The sequence below is a fragment of the Acinonyx jubatus genome, chromosome D1 (assembly GCF_027475565.1).
Source record: "Acinonyx jubatus isolate Ajub_Pintada_27869175 chromosome D1, VMU_Ajub_asm_v1.0, whole genome shotgun sequence".
Taxonomy (NCBI): Eukaryota; Metazoa; Chordata; class Mammalia; order Carnivora; family Felidae; genus Acinonyx; species Acinonyx jubatus.
This window is the reverse complement of record NC_069390.1, coordinates 90748006-90763937: the sequence shown is the minus strand read 5'-3', so window position 1 is coordinate 90763937 and position 15932 is coordinate 90748006.

Sequence of the window (15932 nt, the reverse complement as noted above, 5' to 3'; positions counted from 1 at the left end):
AAATTAGATAGAAAAAGCATATATGTGGAATCTAAAAAAGCCAAACTAGTAAGAACAGAGAGTAGAAGGGTGGTTACCAAGGTCTAGGGCATGGAGGAATTAAGGAAGTGTTGTTTAAGGGTACAAACTTGCAACCAGTAGATAAATAAGTCCAAGAGTTCTAATGCACAAAACAGTGATTACGGACAATACTGTATTATAAACTTCAATGTTGCTAAGTGACTAGATCTTACTTAATTGTTCCCACCACAAAAAAGAAATGATAATACTGTGACATAATAAAGGTGTTAGCTAATGTTTCAGCGGCAATGATATTGTAATATATCGATGTATCAAATTGACACATTGTATACATTAAATTTATACAATGTTATGTATCAATTATATCTCAATAAAATTAAACATTAAAAAAAGTATTCTTGCAGATCAATTTGATAATGAAAAACTACCAAACAAAAAAATAGGCTAAAGACTTAAACAGATCATTTACTAAAAAGAATACCCATACGGTCAATAAGCATCTGAAAAATGTTGCTGATGAGACTGTAAATTGGTACTTTGAAATATATGGTAATCTTCTCGACCTCATTATTAGGTACATCCTATGATTTAGCAGGTCTACCCTATGTAGCGAAAAGAGTGACTGGTCCATCAAAGGATGTCTATAAGAATGTTCAGGGAGGAAACAGGCCAAGAGGGATGACAGAATTAGCATAAACCACACAATCTGGAGGCATAATTACAGCTCTAATCCGTCTGATTATAAAGACTTGTCTTTTTCCTGTATGTCACTGTGGGCAATTGGACAGGCTGTTTAGCCTGTCCAATTTCCCCAGAAAGTATTTCATTCTTTAATGGAAAGTAGCTCACTGGAGAGCCGATGTGTAATGTGGGGGGGGGGGGGGGGGTTGTCACATTTCCCTTTCAATTCCCCTGTGATAGGCCTCATTGTGACTAAAATGTTTGCATTTTAATCTTTAAAAAACTGTAAAGAACTATTTAATAGTTTCATTGGCTGCTACTTTTCAAGAAAGCATTTCACTTAAAACCCTAACCTTCTTGAGCCCTTTAACCATTCCCAACCATGTTAGTCCTACATCATATTAGGACATGGCTGTAATCATTGTTTCTTGTGCCTTGAGAGCACTTGAGGCAGCTGTTTTGTTTCCTTTGAACAATAACCCACATAGAATCAATTTTTTTTAATCAGCACGATTTTCCAAATGAAGGGGTTGCCATAAAGGGAAGAGCAGGAGGAAGAGAGGGGAGAGGTAGGAAGAGGTTCACGGCTGCTTTATTGGTGATAACTAGAAACAACCCAATTGTCCATCAACAGCAGAAAATAGAAAATGTGGTATATTTATATAGTGTAACACTACACAGCAATATAAAGACTGAACTATTGCTATCTGCAACATTACGGATAACTCCCAAAGGCATACTGGTGAGCAAAAGAAGCCAGGCACAAAAGAGTACAGTTCATTTCATCTATACAGTTGCACTCATATGAAGTTTAAAAACAGGACAGAAGTACCATGATAGAATTCAGAAGTGTAGTTACATTTAAGGGTTATGATATAGGAAGGAACAGAGAAAGCACTACCTCAATAAAAAAAAAATTTTTTTTCTTCAACTGCCATTTAAATTTTCAAGGACATCTTTTCAAAAGTTGTCCCCTTCATCTATTTATGTATTCATACCCTGCTGTTTTAATTACAGACCTTCGTAGTTGATTTCAACATTTGGAAAGGCTAGCCGTAGCAGTTTGTCTATTGCTTCTTTTGGTTCCATCAGGTATACACCTTGCATTTGCAAAAGAAAATACTTTTGCCTCTTCCTTTCAAATTCTAAGGCCTCTAATTGCTTTCTCTTGTCTAATTACATTGAGTAATTTTTTAATATTACATTCACTAACTGTAGAGGCAGAGGGCATGTATGCACACATGTGACTGAGGGAGGGGAAGAGGGCAAGGAAGAGAGAATCTTAAGCAGGCTCCACACCCAGTGGGGAGCCTGACAGGAGCTCAATCTCACAACCATGAGATCATGACCTAAGCCAAAATCAAGAGTCCTAGCTTAACTGACTGAGCCACCCAGGTGCCCCTCCTTACTTCTTATTTTAGCATGAAACCATCTAATATTTCCTCCATCAAATAAACTACTGGCCTTCAGACTCAGGTATATATCACTTTATCATGTTAAAGACATTCATCAATACCAATTTTGAGGTTGTTTTTTTTTTAAATGTATGAACAGGTGTTGAATTTTGTGAAATGACTTCTTGTTATCTTTTGGGATGATCATCTGATTTTTCTGTTATTATAATATTGTATTAATTGATATTTTTAACATGGAACCACTCTTGTATCCCTAGAATAAGACTCCCCTGGCCATAATGTGTGGTAAATTGCATCATCTGGACCTAATTAGTCATCTCTCCTTTATGTCTCTGTCCTTTAACCTGCAAGTTCTCAACGTCCTCCCACTGCCGGTGGGATTACCTGCCCAGTTTCCTGACTCTAGGCATGGCCTTGTAACTTGCTTTGGCCATTGGGGATGTTAGCAAACTTAATGGAAGCAGAGGTTCAAAATGGGCTTGGATCTTGCTCTTTATGCTTCTGCCATTGTCATGAATAAGGCGTGTCTAAGCTAGTGGATGAGTCCTGGGGGAAATGAGCATGTAGAGCAGAGCTGAGTCACCCTAGCCAGGGGTGACTAAATCAAAAAATTTCCAGATACCCCCTAGACATAGGAGTCTAGTTCATTGAGATTAGCAGAGCTACTCAGCTGAGCACATTGGGATTATCTGAATTCCTCAAACACAGGAAAATGTTTATTGTTTTAAGCCACTCAGTCTTTGAATGGCTTGTTACTCAACAAAGATGAAATAATTCATTCTATATTATCCTTTTATCTGCCGTTGAGATCTGCTTGCTAATACTTTGTCAAAGATTTTTAAATTGATGTTTATAAGTGAGATTTTTATAAGGCTCTCTATTACATAATCTCATTTGGATTTGGAGATTAATATTATTTTGTTTAATAAAAAGAATAAGTCTCCTTTCCTTATCTATACTCTGAAATAGTTCTTTCTAAATTGTTTGTTTGTTTATTTATTTATTTACTTGCTTATTTATTTATTTTGAAAGAGAGCACATGTAAGCAGGGGAGACGGGCAGAGAGAGAATCCCAAGCAGGCCGCATGCGCAGTGCAGAGTCCAACACAGGGCTTGATCCCATGAACCATGAGATCATGACCTGAGTTGAAACCAAGAGTCAACTGACTGAGCCACCCAGGTGGCCAACCAGGTGTCACTATACTCTGAAATAGTTTAAATAGCATTGGGATCATCTAATTTTTAAAGATTTTTTTGGAATTCTTCTGTGAAACCATGTGGATCTAGTGCGTTTTTGGGAAATGACAAGAGCTCTTTTATAATTTTCTCTATTTTTTTTTTTTTTAAATAGAAATCAGTTTGTGTAGATTTTCTAATTCTGCTTGGGTCAGTTTGGTAAAAATTCTATTTTCCTAGAAAATTACTTATTTCAACTAGATGTTTATATTCATTTGCATAGGATTATACAAATTAGTTCAAAACTTAATTTTTTAAAAATTTTGTTTAATGTTTATTTGTTTTTGAGAGAGATAGAGCATGAATGGGGGAGAGACAGAAAGAGAGGAAGACACAGGATCTGAAGCAGGCTTCAGGCTCTGAGCTGTCAGCAGAGAGCCCGACATGGGGCTCGAACCCACAAAGTGAGATCATGATCTGAGCTGAAGTCAGACACTTCAACGACTGAGCCACCAAGGTGCCCCATGAAACTTACATATTTTTAAAAATTTCCTTGTTTTGGATGTTTATTTCTCCTTTGCAATCTCTAATATTTGTATTTGTGCAGTCTTCTTTTTTTAAATTTTTTTAATGTTTATTCATTTTTGAAAGAAGAGCACAAGCAGGGGTGGGGTGGGGGGTGGGGGGGACACAGAATCTGAAGCTGGCTCCAGGCTCTGAGCTGTTAGCACAGAGCCTGATGACGGGCTGGAACTCACAAACCATGAGATCATGACCTGAGCCGAAGTCAGATGCTCAACCGACTGAGCCACCCAGGCGTCCTGTGCAGTTTTTTTTTAAGTAACAGGTTAACTTGTGATTTGCTTATTTAGATAAAATTTATAACTCATTTGTTGTACTTACTTCCTGTTTTCTACCTGTGGCAGACATATCCTAAGGAATGGGATGTATCCAGTGAGTCACAGCCTTGAATAGTCCTCTCCCCTTGAGCGTAAGCAGAACTTGTGTCTTGCTTCTAACCAATAGAATTACCAAAGGTGATGGAATATTATACATATTATTATGTTTCATTATATAATATAGATTCAATCTTAGCAATTAGGAGAGAGACCTTCCCACTGGCCTTGAAGAAGCAGTCATATTGTAAATTGACTATGGGAATAACCGTGTTGCAGAGAACTATGAATGGCCTCTTGGAACTGAAAGAGGCCCTAAGCAACAGCCAGAAAGAAAACCAGAACCTCAGTTCTACTACTACAAAGAGATAAATTCTTTTTTTTTTAATATAATTTATTGTCAAGTTGGCTAAGATACAGTGTTCACAATGTGCTCTTGGTTTTGGGGATAGATTCCTGTGATTCATTGTTTACATACAACACCCAGCACTCAAACCAACAAGTGCCCTCCTCAATGCCCATCACCCATTTCCCCCTCTCCCCTGACCCCACCCCCCATCAACCCTCAATTTGTTCTCTGTATTTAAGAGTCTCTTATGGTTTGCCTCCCTCTCTCTCTGTAACTTCCCCCCCTCTTCCCCTCACCCATGGTCTTCTGTTAAGTTTCTCAAGTTCCACATATGAGTGAAAACATATGATATCTGTCTTTCTCTCACTGATTTATTTCACTTAGCATAATACCCTCCAGTTCCATCCACGTTGTTGAAAATGGCAGGATTTTATTCTTTCTCATTGCCAAGTAGTATCCCATTGTATATGTAAACCACATCTTCTTCATCCATTCATCAGTTGATGGACATTTAGGCTCTTTCCATAATTTGGCTATTGTTGAAAGCACTGCTATAAACATTGGGGTACATGTGCCCCTATGAATCAGCACTCCAGTATCCTTTGGATAAATTCCTAGTAGTGCTATCACTGGGTCATAGGGTAGTTCTATTTTTAATTTTTTGAGGAACCTCCATACTGTTTTTCAGAGTGGCTGCACCAGTTTGCATTCCCACCAACAGTGCAAGAGGATTCCCGTTTCTCCACATCCTCGCCAGCATCTCTTGCTTCCTGAGTTGTTAATTTTAGCCACTCTGACTGGTTTGAGGTGATATCTCAAGGCGGTTTTGATTTGTATTTCTTGATAATGAGTGATGTTGAGCATCTTTCGTGTGTCTGTGGGCCATCTGGATGTCTTCTTTGGAAAATGTCTATTCATGTCTTCTGCCCATTTCTTTGCTGGCTTATTTGTTTTATGGGTGTTGAGTTTGGTAAATTCTTTATAGATTTTGGATACTAACCCTTTATCTGATATGTCATTTGCAAATATCTTCTCCCATTCCATCAGTTGTCTTTTAGTTTTGTTGATTGTTTCCTTTGCAGTGCAGAAGCTTTTTATCTTGATGAGGTCCCAATAGTTCATTTTTGCTTTTGTTTCCCTTGCCTTCAGAGACTTGTTGAGCAAGAAATTGCTGTGCCTGAGGTCAAAGAGGTTGTTGCCTGTTTTCTCCTCTAGGTTTTTATGGTTTCCTGTCTCACACTTAGGTCTTTCATCCATTTTGAATTTATTTTTGTGTACGGTGTAAGAAAGGGGTCTAGTTTCATTCTTCTGCATGTTGCTGTCCAGTTCTCCCAGCACCATTTGCTAAAGAGAGTGTCTTTATTCCATTGGATATTCTTTCCTGTTTGTAAAAGGTTAGTTGGCCATACATTTGTGGGTCCAGTTCTGGGTTCTCTCTTCTATTCCATTGGTCTATGTGTCTGTTTTTGTGCCAATACCATACTGTCTTGATGATTACAGCTTTATAGTACAGGCTAAAGTCTGGGATTGTGATGCCTCCCGCTTTGGTTTTCTTTTTCAACATTACTTTGGCTTTTCGGGGTCTTTTCTGGTTCCATACAAATTTTGGGATTGTTTGCTCTAGCTTTGAGAAGAATGCAGGTGCAATTTTGATTGGGATTGCATTGAATGTGTAGATTGCTTTGGGTAGTATTGACATTTGAACAATATTTATTCTTCCAATCCATGAGCATGGAGTATTTTTCCATTTCATTGTATCTTCTTCAATTTCTTTCATAAGTTTTCTATAGTTTTCAGCATACAGATCTTTTACATCTTTGGTCAGGTTTATTCCTAGGTATTTTATGGTTCTTGGTGCAATCGTAAATGGGATGGATTTTCTTTCAGTTGCTTCATTATTGGTGTATAGAAATGCAACCCATTTCTGTACATTGATTTTGTATCCTGCGACTCTGCTGAGTTCACGTGTCAGTTCTAGCAGCTTTTTGGTGGAGTCTTTCAGGTTTTCCATGTAGAGCATCATGTCGTCTGCGAAAAGTGAAAGTTTGACTTCTTTGCCAATTTGGATGCCTTTTATTTCATTTTGTTGTCTGATTGCTGAGGCTAGGACTTCCAACACTATATTAAACAACAGTGGTGAGAGTGGACATCCCTGTTGTGTTCCTGATCTTAGGGGGAAAGCTCTCAGTTTTTCTCCATTAAGGATGATACTAGCTGTGGGCTTTTCATATATGGCTTTTATGATGTTAAGGTATGTTCCTTCTATCCTGACTTTCTTGAGGGTTTTTATGAAGGACGCTGTATTTTGTCAAATGCTCTTTCTGCATCTATTGACAGGATCATATGGTTCTTATCCTTTCTTCTATTAATGTGATGCATCACATCGATTCATTTGTGAATATTGAACCAGCCCTGCAGCCCAGACACACTACAAAGAGATGAATTCTACCAACAAGCCGAGAGTTTAGAAGTAGATTCTTCCTAAATTAAGTCTTCAAATGAGAACATGGCCTGGTCTACCCCTTGACTGCAGCCTTGTGGGATTCTGAGCTGAGGACCCAGCTAAGCTATGTCTGGACTTCTGACCTATAGAAACTGTGAGATAATGTGTGTGTTTAAGCCACTAAGTCTATGGCACAAAGCACAGAAAGTAACACAGCCATATGAAACAAATACACCACCTCTTAGATTTCTGTTTTTACTTATTGACGGTTCTTTCTCTTTTCTATTTACTTCATTCTTGGTCTGCTACTTTGAGTTGCATGTTTAATTAATTTCTTACTTTTAAAATTTTATGTGTATTTAATGCTATGAATTTTCCTCTGATAAATGCTACTGCTGTATTCCATAGTTTTGGATATATCATGTTTTCTGTTAAGAAATTCTGCATTTTTGTGTGTGCGTCCTGGATTTTCCTTTCAACATAAGAGTTGCTTAATAACATGTTTCTATATTTCCAGGTGGTGACACATTTTTGGTCTTGTTTTCAGCTTCCACTTTATTGCGTGTGGTAAGTGAATATTGTTATATTATTTCTATTTCTTGGAATTTGAGTATTTCTTTGAGGACTTGCAAAGATTTCCCAAGCTTAGATATTTGAAAGAACTCATCAGACTTCATAGAACATACACATTCTCTAAGAACATACTTAGAGAGCATACTGAATACAGATTTTATTTAAAGACAAAGGATACAGTGCAGCAAAAAAAAGAGAGGGCAGACAAACTTTAGGGAAATCTGGGAGACATTCCATGTGCAAGCTCCCAGGACTCATCATTTACATACATACAGATTGCCCTCTGTCACTGGATTGAACAATCACAATTTATGTGAGGAATCTCAGCTTCAGGAGTAATTTAAACAGAAGTTCTTAATGAGGGTGCATGTGGTTGGTAGGGTGGGGTGTGGTTATAATGCCTCTCTGACCATGTGATCAAGCCATGTTGGGAAACAGTTTATTTATATCAGCAAATAAAATGACACTGGGAGTCACCAGGGGAGTTTCAGACTTTAAAGAGAACACCATAAATGTATTTTTATCCTGGCCAAAAGTCCAAGTATCTACTGAGAATGTAGTAAATCAACTCTATCCTCCAAAGGGCTAATGTATGTGACCAATCTTTGTGAATGTTCCATGGGCACTCTATTATCTGAGTTCAAGATTAGATGTAGGTTTATAAGATCCACCTTAATAATGGTATTGTATATGTGTTTAATCTCCTTGCTAATTATTTACCCACATGATCTGGTGATTAGCATGCATTTCTTTTTCTCATCATATCTTCTATAGTTTCTATAGAAGAGTTGTTACCAAAAATCATGGCTGTGGTATTGGTTGCCTCAATTTTAATAATTTATATCTTTATTGTAGATTAGTGGCTTTAATAACATGAAGTATATATTCTCTCTTTTGATGATCTGGAGCATAAAATATAGGCTCATGATCCATATTAATTTTTAATATATATTTTCCCATGCATTTATATTTGCACATTTTTAATTGCTTTGATTTGGCCATATTTCTGGAAGGCAGCTATGCTCACCACTATACCACCAATGCTGACTATTTGGCCATATTTCTGAAACATCATAGAGTTGGATTTTGCTCTGTTTACCAAACTAAAATCTTTTTTTAAATTAATTTGGCTGACATGTTTAGTCAGTGCAGTCATGTTGTTTTATGGTGTGTGTGTTTGTGTGTATCTTTTCTACTTTATGGTCTGTTTCCATTTATACTATCTCTTTTTTTCTCTCTCTTTTTTGTTTGTTTGTTTGTTTGTTTGTTTGTTTATGTAATCTCTACACACAATGTGGGTTTGAACTCATAACCAAAAATCCAGAGCCCCATGTTCTTCTGACTAAGCCAGCCCCTATATTATCTCTTTTTCTAGTTCAGGGGGAGAGTATTATTTAAGAAGATGTGTATTCCCATATAGTTTAAAAATCTTAAGCACATGTTTGTCTTGATTTACCTCATGACTTTTCAGCCATCAAATCTATCCCTTTTCCAAATTTCACTGTAGTATCCATATTTATATTGCCATTATTACACAAGTCAGCATGATTGCAGCAAAATGTTTCTCTCAGTAAGTCATGGTATATTTGGAACATTCCCTCTTCACAAGGATTACAAGACAGTTTTGTATATCGGTACAGATATCTCCCTAAAGAGAGAAGAAAAGTAAAGGTAAATTGCCTTACTTAATCACACTGTTTCCCTGGCAATGATGGCTCTCAAAAATCTCATTGGTTTTCTGTAGCCACGGATGAGCCCCAAACTGTGCCTGCATCTCATCTCGGTCTCTCTAGACAGGATCAGGCAAAAGACATCTGCCTCCCACACAGGCTCCACCCGAGGTCGGGGTATGGAGAATTCCATTTTCCCAGCCTCTCTCATGGGCCCTGTTCCCTCCACACCTTGACCTCAAGGAAGGTGGGCACCACTGGTAATTGTCTTGTGTCTCTCTCTCCCTCTCACTTACCTGTAATTTTATCATTATAGTAATAGTGATCTATGGTACAACTCCTGTTATATATCATTAGATTGAACTTCCAGCACTTTTTCAAGTGAGTGAGGCATTTGAATTCCATCAAAGAAGTCACAGTGATAGCAAAACCGAATCCCTAAAGAGAGAAAAGATTTAAAGCAGAGCTCTAGGGAAAGTAATTCTGCTACCTCTCCTGTCAACATTTACATCCATGAAGAGCACTGTGAATATGCCCAGCAGAAGCAACTGGAACATCCCAGGGCCCATTCCTAAGATGGTCCCAGTGAGACGTCCCAGCTTTATTTATTCCCATCACCTGCCCTCAGGCATCGCACTAGATCACATGATTTCAGATCAAGCCACCTGAATCCTCTCTACCACGTTCCCAGGAGACGGTACATCCTGTCTGCATTTGCATTTCTCCAGATACTTGGAACTCAGCCCACCCAGACAGCTCATTCCATTTTATTAGATCTAGCATAAGGAACTGATTAACGTTGGTGTAGAATCTCTCTCCCTAGTACCTCTTCACTTCGCTTGTCGTTCTATTCGTTGGCCTACAGGGAGCATGTCTAAGCCCACGTTCCAGGACAGCCTTTCACATGTAGCAAATCTGTGGGGCCCTGAGCCTTGCGAGGGGGTGGCTCAGTCCCTTTCAGGTACCAGAACCATCCAGACACTGGCCTCAGCATGACCTCCAGCGGTACTCCCTCCTCCCAAAGTGAGTTGTCACTGCCATCAGGATACTCCAGATGTGGTCTGACCGCCCAGCATTAACACCACTCTGAGAGATGGATGGGGCAGCACAAGAAAGGGGGATGCAGAGGTGAAGATGATCAGTTTCCCTTCAGCTTTATTCACTAATTTGTTCAAGGGAGACAAAGACCGGAAATGATTCCAGTGGGAGAGAGGTACACTGGGGATTATGGGCAGAGAGGAAGACATATTTGGATTAGTCACTAGAAAGGGGACAGAGCGGGGAAGGGAGCAGGGTGGGCTGGAAATGAGCTTTCCCATCAATCCCCTGCCTTTGCCTCACTTCCTCCAGATGGTGCCACACATTTGTGCCTCCCTCCTTCGTCTACTAAGTGTCACTTTATCACCGAGGCTTTCCAATATACACACATGTAAATAGGAAATATTTGTACATACGTGCAAAACTCCCTTACCACGCTTGCCACGTCCCTTTCCCGTTTTCTCCGGCATGCTCAAGCCGCTTTGTCATTCTAAGACTTTCCTTATTTATGTTTTCTTGTCTCTTTCCCCTCTCAAGAACGAAAGCGCCCTGAATGCAAGATTTCCCTGTGTTGTGTTTGCTGCTTTCTCCTCAGCACTGGGATGCCTTGCAATTATCAGATAGGCAAGACTATCTGATGAAAAAGTGAATGCATCGTTGGTGTGGTTAACCCGAGACACGAGGGAACGGTGAAAAGCCCCTAGTACCAAGTTGCGGGATGACCTGTGGTTGGTGGTCACCACAGAGAAGACAGGCGATGGCAACGGCAGATTCCCCTGTCTTGGGGACAGAGTGAGTGTGGGGCCCACTTATCTGAGTGGACTTATTCCCAGAGCCAGACACATGCTATTCCCAAGTACGATCCCTCACATAATCTTCGCCAGGAGGGTACTCCCTGTACATCTGGGATGGAGGCCCAAGGGTGCTACCTACCTGCTACGTGACCTTAAACAACTTACTCATTTCTCTGGGATCTGGGACCTCACAGGTGAAATCAAGGGCTGTCAGAGGTATGTCAGCTGTAGTTATTAGGACTTAATAAATTCACATATGATAATGGTCAGTAAGACCCTACTTGGTGGCAAATATTCTTGATTTCTTTGACTTCTCTGAACAACCACATAGCTTAGAAATAATTGACCTCATCTTCAAGTGTGCTTGAAGCCCAAGTACACTTAGAGATGAAGTATTATTCCCCAGGGAACAAGGTTGGACCCGGTGAGCCATATCCTTCCACTACATCATGCTGTTTCTTTCCTTTACAATCCGAGAAGGGTTGTACACGATACGTGTGAGATTCTGGTTCCTTATTGTGAAAATTGTGACTTTATCAGTGTACCTGTCTTCCCTGTTGAATGTGAGGCCCAGAAATGGTGGGAGATTCAGGAGCCGGTGCCCTGGTAAATCCCTTTAAACGGGCTAACACCTGAGTTGCCTTCCAGACTCAGCCAGAAGCTTTGGCTAGCTGCTTAGCCTTTCAACACTTCTGTCCTCAGGATCTTAGTGTGTGCCTCCGACAGACCTTGGACACCCGTGGCCACCTCTCCCTCCCACAGAGAGAGAGGATGTGCTGTCCAGGCATTCTTTCCTCCCCGCCTCCATATCTGAGCCCCCAGAACTAGGTTCCCAGCCCTCCCCTGGGGCCTCTCCTGGGGCTGAGGGTCTGCACCTTCTCCCCTCCACCCCTGGCTCCTATTCAAAGCCTTTCCAGCCTGCTGCCCCTTCCTACATGGGTGGTTGAAGGACTCGCTGTCCTGCTCCTTGCTGCTCCCGCCCTGCCCAGAGGCTCAACCTGTACCCACGTCCTATCTCTGCAGACAGAGGAGAAGGTAATGGACTTGAGGCCACATTTGGCTCCTTTGTAGTCAGCCCGTGGTTGGGCTCACTTTGTCCCTGCAGGAGGGCAGCGAAGGGGCAAAGGATACAGGGAAAAAGAAAATAAAAGCAGAACACCACCCCCACTCACACAGAGAAAGTTCCCTGCATAGAGCAATATCCCCTTCAACCATTTCTGCCAACCTCAGACAAGCACTTTCCCTGGCCCTGCTCAGCAGGGAACACACCTGAGGGTGGGATCATCAGGTGTGATGGTGGGTGTCAGGTGAGTCCACGACAAGAGGGAGCCTTGCTTTATTACAGGACTCCATCTGAGCCCCACACACCCAGAAAAAAGGACATGTGTGACGGAGGTCCAGGCACGTTTCTCCTCCATGACCATTTCCCTTGCAGGCAGTGCAAACCTGCCTCACTGCCGGGCCAGCAGGGGACATGGGGTCTGGCTGACTCGTTCTCCTGGCTGGCCCTTCACCCAGCCCTGCCTCAGAACCGCACTCCCTCTAGTAGCTGGACCCACCCCACATCACTGCCCTGCATGCCTGGGTCTCACTCCAGAAACCCTTGCCGCCCCCCCATACTCAACCCAAAGCAGCCCCGCTTCCCTCCTTTCACTGTCCTTCAGACTTTCTCGCTGTGGGCAGCCTTGAAGGTACCGTTTTCCCCAGTGGGTCAAATGGAGGAGTTGGGCATGGAAGCAATAGAGCCCCATGTCTTTATTTTATGCCTAAGAAACAGGACTGAGTTGCAATTTCACTGCAGTGTGAAGACAGAGGGAGATCCTGATCTGGGTGCTCTCAGCTGTCAGGTCAGGGATCAGGTCTGGTTGGTGCTAACAGAGCAAGAAACGGGAATTCAGTGTCAGACATGGATTCTGGGTCACCACTTCCCATCGATTCGGCTCCTACCACCTGCCCTGCTTTGGAGCTTAACTCATCTAACCGACTTGACAGCGGATGGATTGTGGGGAGGCCAGGAGTGACAATGGACTTCTTCAAGAGGACTCCTCCTCAAAAGCCCCTATTTCCCGACGCTTTTCTTACACTGAGTCAGCAGGATCTCAGTCTCTAAGGCAGTGAGGCTTTGCCCTGAAGTCCTGTTCCATTGCCCCAGCCCACTGCCTAACAGCCCCCTGTTCCAGTAGTTGCCCACCCCGTTTTGGAGTGATGAGTACGGGATGGAAGGCTGCTGCAAGTCACCCCTAACAGCAGTTTTCGACCAACTTCCAGGACTGCGGTCACAGTAAATGCTCATGTGCTTTCTTTTTTTTTTTCTTTTTCAAAATGTAAGTTAAGTTCTAATTCGTTAACATATAGTGTAATATTGGCTTCAGGTGTAGAATTTAGCGATTCATCACTTACATATAATACCCAAGTGTCAACATAACAAGTGCCCTCCTTAATTCCCATTACCTATTTAGTGTGCTTCCCTCTACAGGCTGCTAGGACATTGACCAGTCAGTCTGGAGAAGAGGGACTAGAAGTTATAGTGCTCCCGAGTTATTCTGCTCGGGAGCAGTATAACTTCTGCCTGTTCTCATCTACCCAAGAAAACCCTGGTGTGCAGGAGAGTGAGAATATTGACCTAGGTTCACACAAATTTGTTAGAAAGTTATACTGGGAAAACTTGGACCCACCACTGTGCAACATAACTCTATGAAATTCACTATTTCTATTTCCCAAGCAAAAGTGAACAGGATATTCTGTCATATATGCTCCCCCAATGCCAAAGCACAAGAACATAACTGAGGTAAGATAATGGAAGATTTGGGTGTGTGGGAATCTCAGGAATCACACACATCCCCCTAGCCTGAGTAGGTGTCAGATGCATCAGCCAACAGACTACTCTCAGAGGTCACCTGTCCAAAGAGGGCCATAGCCCAGGGGCTGCAGCTGAGGCTCTAGCATGGCAAGGAGACAAACCTGGCAGTGGGGTTAGTGCAGGAGTGACCTGCTAAAGGTTAACTATCTTTAAGGCTTAGAGTCATCTTGTCTGGGAGTAAACAGGAAGAGAAGATCAAGAACAATTTCTTCTAGAATGGCCTTTGAAGTCAGAGACTCCGGTTCAGAACAGACTGGTTTCTCTCGGATGAGTGAGCAGCAAGAAAATTAAATGAATTCCAATTTACCAAAAACAAGGGGAGATCTGGAGTTCTAAAATCCAGGGTGACCAAAAATTGAAGGAATATCTAAAGGATTGTGTAAAATCTCTAAATGAATCTCAACTGAAACGTTCTGGGGATGTTCTCCTTGTATCTCTTCCCCCATCTCCAAACCTCCCCTCTCATTGTGATTTTCTGAGCATCTCCAAGTGCTTTTCTAGATCCCAAAGTCCTAGGCACGAGTAGTTTCTTCTAGGAAAGGGCATAAAGAGCCTGGTTCAGGATTATCAGAAGGGACTCTATTCCCAGACCAAGCCCAGAGTCAGGCACAGCTTCCAGGATTTTGAATGCTGAGTCAATTCTACCACTCTCCCCTTGCTTTCCCAAAGGCCTGACCCTGGGTCTCCCAGATCTCCCTATTTGCCCCTATTTTGCCTTTGAAAGATAGAATTCAACTCCTCAACCCTTCCCACAATGACTGACTGCATGAGAGCACCCAAGTCAGAGAAAGACTGAGCACAGAGGGGCATAATTCTTAAATGCTGCAATTATGGCATCTAAAATACCACGCTTGTGCAATGCTCACCTTCCAGGGTCTCACTCAGTGGTACCACTGCACCTTTGTTTCGTCTCCTTGCCTGTACTTCCCTGACCTTTCTTTCTTGACAGGGACTTTTCTAAGTAATATGTGTATTCCCACTGAAACCAGGGTGCAGCAAGGGTGAGGTTAACAATAGTTTCTTCTCTGCTTACCTGGCTGCCAAAGAGGAGGACTTCTGGACCACAAATTTTTCCTGTTACTACAAACAACACGTTCTGCCCTAGGGCACAGAGACCATTTAAGAATCAAAACTGCTTCTTCTTTGGACAGCCAAGCTCCATAAATTTAAAGCAGCTGCTTTAGAAGCTGTTGTTTGCATAAGAAAGGTCGATCATCCCATAACCATTGTGAGTCACAAATTTTTACATAAATTGAAAAAGCAGCTCCTACATCTACCTTTTTGATTTGGGAGATGAGAGTGATGATCCATCGTTCTGTGTTCCCTCTTTGAAAGAGAATATCAAGAATATCCAGTCTTGGAACACCTGGGTAGCTAAGTCAGTTAAGCATCTGACTTTGACTCAGGTCACAATCTCACAGTGTGAGAGTTTGAGCCATGCATTGAACTCTCTGCTGTCAGCACAGAGCCCGCTTCGGATCCTCGCTGTTCCTCCCCCACTTTGCCCCTCCCCTACTCTCTCTCTTTCAAAAATAAACAAACATTTTTTAAAAAGAATATCCAGTCTTAAACTGTGGTTCTAAAAACAGCAGTTTCAGGGTTTCAGCCAGGTCTTTTGGTAGCCATTGGTTGGCAATCGAGCACCAGATACTCTGTTGCTTGAAAAAGATAGTAAGATCCATGGCCTCGTTTTTCTGTTCATCAGAATGTGTGTGCATGTGTGTACATACATGTGTGTGTGCAGGTGCATGCATACCATTATTTTCCTGCTGAATGACTGAGAAGACTGGGGAGGAAATATACACCTCATGCTGATGAGCAGTCTTAAAGGGGAGGCAACTTGGCACAGAAACACCACCTAAGACTGGTTCCATGGGTGCAGAGACCCAAACCCCTCTTGAATAGCATGCCAGTGGTAAAGACCTCTGGACCACAGATTGCTTCTATTGTTCTCCTCTAGATTACAGAGGATCTTTTCCTTAAGTACAATCCCTATGGCTACCTGAATAATTCACT